We start from the raw sequence: 5,217 nt of genomic DNA, 5'->3' as shown, positions 1-5,217 counted from the left end.
GGAACAGGAATTCTCTTCCCTTGGGTTTGCAAAGTACTCTTCCCTGTACAGGTGGATTTCCTCTATACAAGGACAACTCCTCCCAGCCTTTAAGGACCATTACAGCTTTTAAAAACCATCCCAGGCTGCCTCACCCTCGGTACCCCTGGGCTGAGCCTGCACGTGGGGTGTGAAATCCCAGCACACGCCAGCCCCAGGCTCACAGTCCAGCACCCTAAGTCCTCCTCTCAGCTTCCAAAGACAACTATAGAGAAACTAGCAGACTTCCACCTCAAATTCCAAGGTAAAAACCTCCCATACAGTGTTAAAATTGTCTCTGGGGTATATTTAGTTTTCCCTGTTTCTGAAGCGCAGCACATCCTTTAGTGGATCCATGAGCATGACCACGATGCCCAGATATCTTCTGAGATTTTCTTTAAAAAGGACAAAAATCTTTGTAGCAAAATCATTCCTGCCAGCCAAAAGCAGTTAAAATAATATTTCTTTTTTTTGTTGTTTTTTTTTGGAGGGTAAGCATCGATAGGAACTGATATAAAATAAATTAGGGCCTGTGAAAAGGTACACTGTACTTTTAGAAGACTTTATAATATAAGTGCCTCTTGACTTTTTCATTGTTTGAATAAATGACTACAGGAGAAGGGTTTTTGAGAGGTTGCTGATTAAAGTGCCCTTTATTGTTAAAAGCATAATTAAGTAATACTTGAATTTATAACTCTCTTCAGGGAGTCCACACTCCTAAAGAAATTAGAAAATGGCTCAGCCAGAAAGTCGTCTAGTTAATAATAGCTTTTAATTATCACAGCTAGCCTGTGTGGCATTCACATTTGCAAGGTTTCATTTTATTTAAAGAAATTAAAGTGCAGATCAAGTCACAAAACCTTCCTTTTATGCACTGTCCAAAGTCCATTAAACAAAATATAATTTAAGAACAGCATGGAGTTATAAATAGCCTGCTGTTTGCAATAGCCTGTCAGTCTGTTCCCAATTATATATGTTTAGCTAACAGCTCTGTAATTAGCAATCGCTTCTGACTACATAGCTGCTAAAATGTTTACATTGGAAGCCACAAATTACTGTCTAATTATGTTGGCTACATTATTGTGCCTAAAACATAAATAAAATATCAGCCTATGTTATAAAAACAAAATGTGCTGTCCTCACTGCATGACTACAAGACATAGCACTGATATTCCAAGCCTTAGAATTACCACTGAAATATATAATCATATACAAGTATAAACAAATATATATTTCTCCAGCCAAACTTGTATCAGGTGATGAAAGCATCTCATTCCCACAGATAAACCATCTTGCATTCAATTGTATGGATCACCAGACTTTGGAAAAAAAACTGTGTATTTATTTTTACTTTCAATTAGGTTACTTTAGATGCCTAAACATTTTTTAGCCAGATCTAACACCACTGCTTGATGACACTTTCTGGAATAAGATGGTTTGTCAGATACTCTCAGTGACAAGCCCCAAATAATTTCAGTAACAGATGGATTATAGACACTTGAAAATCCCATCCTGTGTCCTTAAGGACTGATACTGAAAAGTTAAAAAGCCAACCAGGTTTGTTGTACATTTCCTCTAATAATAGCTGACCTCTACTTGTGAATAATTCTCCCTTTAGAAAAACAAGACAAACCCAAAATAGCTGTTCCCATTTCCTCCATGGCCCTAAATTATTTTTTAATATATTCTCATATCTCAACAACTTTATTATTATTTTTTCCCTTGGAAGGCTTGTTTTGTGAACTCTCCTCACCAGCATAAACCTTACTTAGCAGGCTGCAATTTTCATCTTCTATATGAGCCTTCATTTTATTAAAAATCTACTCCCTAAATGCTTCCCTATCACTCAGAAAACCACCTGTCACACATGATTACGTTAGTTTAGCTTAAAGCTCAGAAAAAATGTGCACATTATTAACAATGAAAGCAAACATATGGAGCAGGTGACCTTGTTTCTGTCAAATAATAATGTACTTCATACATTCAGCATTTGGTGGGAATGACCCTTACATGCAGTTAATTGACCAATTCAACTACAGTGAGAAATAGAATATTCCCACTGACCATAAATTTATGATGGAAAAGAAGTTCCCGTACTTTGTTTTCCTGGCACTGTTTTATTCCAAAGGGTTCCATGACATGGACAAGGCGTTAATCCTGAAGCACTATGCACAGGTTCATCAGATCCCCAGCACACCTGCAAGCAAGATGAACTGGGCAAAGACAGGTAAATCAGCATTTGACAGGGGGCAGGCTGGGGGTGGGAGAATCGACTAAACACAGAATCCCATTTTTCAAGTGCTGGATTCCATAGTCCTTTCCTGCATGAAATAGTTCTGCTTGTTTGGAGAAGCTAAAATACTTTCCATGTGTATGCTCACAGCAGACACGCTGAGCATTAAAAGTTTCCTTCAAGCCTTCCCCACTCAACCTACACACAATGTGAATGTATAAAGGCTCAATAGTGCTGGAAGCACAGCAGTGAACTTCCAAAAGAGACTAAATTTCAGTCACAGGCCAAAGGAAAATCGTTCAGCCACTGCAAGGCTATCCTACAGAGTCATGCACCAAGAAATATGCCCAGGGTCAGCTACCAAGGCACTTTTCTTTCTCAGGAAAAGTTTACAGAAAGCAACTCCAAAAAGGGGCACATACTGAAATTACAATTACTACAAGGGCTAAATACCCAGCTACAGGAGTACACGTTATATGGAGGGCTTTTTCCCAGAAAATAACATTCTAATAAGTACTCTCATTAGAGCTCCACACCTTTTGCCAGCCTAAGCTAAACCTACATAGAGATTTCAAAGTGAGACAATATCAGTTCCAAGTCCCATACTCATCTGTTTCATTTTTATTTGCAGAAAAGCAGATGTGCTCATCATTTGTTCACCTTACAGGACACAGCCTGTGGCCACAATGCCCACAAACGGTGACTGAACCAGGGAGCATCAGCCAAGTAATTTTGAAGTTATGCATATTCATAGTTTGTGAAATTTCTAGCACAAAGTCACACGAATATGACCCAGGGAATGCCAGTGTGTGCCCTGTGCACACAGACTGGGCTGTGAATCCTTCTGCAATATTTCATTTCAAGTTAGGGGACAGCGACATACCACAGGAAGTCTCACAGACCAGCAGGAAAACAGGATTTCCTCCTGCAAGCCAATTATTTTTGTTTAGGCTATTACCTAACACAGCACTCAGTTCTGTACCTCCAGGCTCGTGCTTTATCCTGGCCCACGTTTGTATTTTAAGAAGAATGGAGAAGCAAAAGTGAGGTGGCAGGGATTGGGAGGTCACCCCTTTTCAGTCAGACATGCAGTGTGCAGGCTCAGCCAATGACACTGAAAAAGAACTTGTGGATGGATAAATAAATCAATAAATCAATAAATATAAATAAAGGATAGAGAGATGCAAAAAGAATTGACTCTTCAGTCAGAATGAACAATGAATTTGTGACATTCTGCTCTCCAGAGAGCACAGAAATAAAGTATTTTAATTGCAGAACAAAGTAAAATTGAAATCTAAACAGATGCAAGCACATCATGTACTGCTGTTCAAAAGGGTCACAGTTTTCTCCATCCCATCTATCTTTTAAATAACTCTACCCCTCTAGAAAAACTCATACTTTTATGAGTTTATTTCTAGTATGAAAAGGATCATCTCCACCAATCTCCACGCACACACTTCTCTCAATTTTCATTATTGTAAATAGTCAAAGAGTATCTGAAATTTCCCACCCAGTGAAGGATAGGACTCTTTATGTAAAAAGAGTGAACTTTTTTTGTAAGATACTTAATAACATCATTGCAGAGACCACAACAAAACATTCATAATATTCGAATAATTATAATCACATCCAGAGAGCCTGCTAATAAATCTGGCAGGACATGAAAATGAAAAGGATTTTTTGATTTTGTTATATCTATTTCATTTTGTACTTTAAAGTAATGTAAGTAAATCAATAACTCAGTTTTGAGAGCACACTATTTTACAACATCCCTTTGGAGAATAAAAAACAACAAACAAGGTTTTGCTTCAGGGGTGAGATTGAAAATTCCAGCATTTAGTTCCCATGGAGAATTCAATTTGAAGAATTTACCATAGATAAAGGTAGGAAATATGCTGCTTTCCTAATTTTTACAAAATTTACCTCACAAAAGGAACATAAAAGCCCATTCATTTGTTTGGCAGACTGGCCATCAATGGCAGTAATCTACATAATTTGACATGCTGTGAGGCTTAATTTTCATTAATTTTAGGAAGTCCATAAAAGGTTAAAATTTTTGTCATTGATGATTAATGCCATAAATTAAGGATATGTTGGAGGGAGTATTACACAAAACAGCATTAGTCTGTAAGGAACTTTGCTAATATAATCTTGGACCTAGTGAACAGCAGCTCTAGAAGGTTAATGGAGTAATATTGAGTATTATTATGTTGTATTTTGTGTTTATACATTGGTGGGTCAAACAAAACTGGTCATTAAAAGGCAACCTTGGGTTTTTAATAAGAAAAATTATGGGGAGGAAAAGAAATTATGATTAATCAATTCAAATTACTTCTACAAATTATATCTCAGCTGACTTCATGGTTTGTAATAACGCCTGTGAATATATCATCTCAAAAATAACATTAATCTTATAGTAAAATTTTACCCAGTAATTGTCTAATACGGCAATAAAGAAAACCTTACAATTCAGCCTACATTAATTAAATGCTCATAAACAGATCATTAGCTGTTAACATTATTAAAAGCATCACTTGACCTGTTTCAACAGCCACCTAATTCCTCAGTGTTGCTCGGATAATCCAAAACTTCCTGTAAATGCTCACCATTTTCTACTGGCTTTAGACAGGCTGGAGAATATATAGTAATAACAAATAAGCATAACTTCTAAACTGAATACTGGAAATACTTGTCTTCAACTTGGTGATTTTTCTATTTTACAAGAATTTCTGTGAAGTCACCCATAATTCAACATGAGGGGAAATGCAGACATTTCTTGGATGTTTTCTTCTGTATTTTTTTAATACAGGATTTTTAAAATTTGAACCTCAAGCTCTGTCAGCTATTTCTATCATTTTAGGTTACACACACAGATATAATAATGCGCTTTTTTCTTCAAACTTGTCTTTCTGAATATTTTCCAAGTTCTCACTTACATGTCTTTTCAATATATTTTTATTGCTAGT

The sequence above is a fragment of the Cinclus cinclus genome, chromosome 11 (assembly GCF_963662255.1).
Source record: "Cinclus cinclus chromosome 11, bCinCin1.1, whole genome shotgun sequence".
Classification (NCBI taxonomy): Eukaryota; Metazoa; Chordata; class Aves; order Passeriformes; family Cinclidae; genus Cinclus; species Cinclus cinclus.
Note: the sequence above shows the minus strand (reverse complement) of the source record.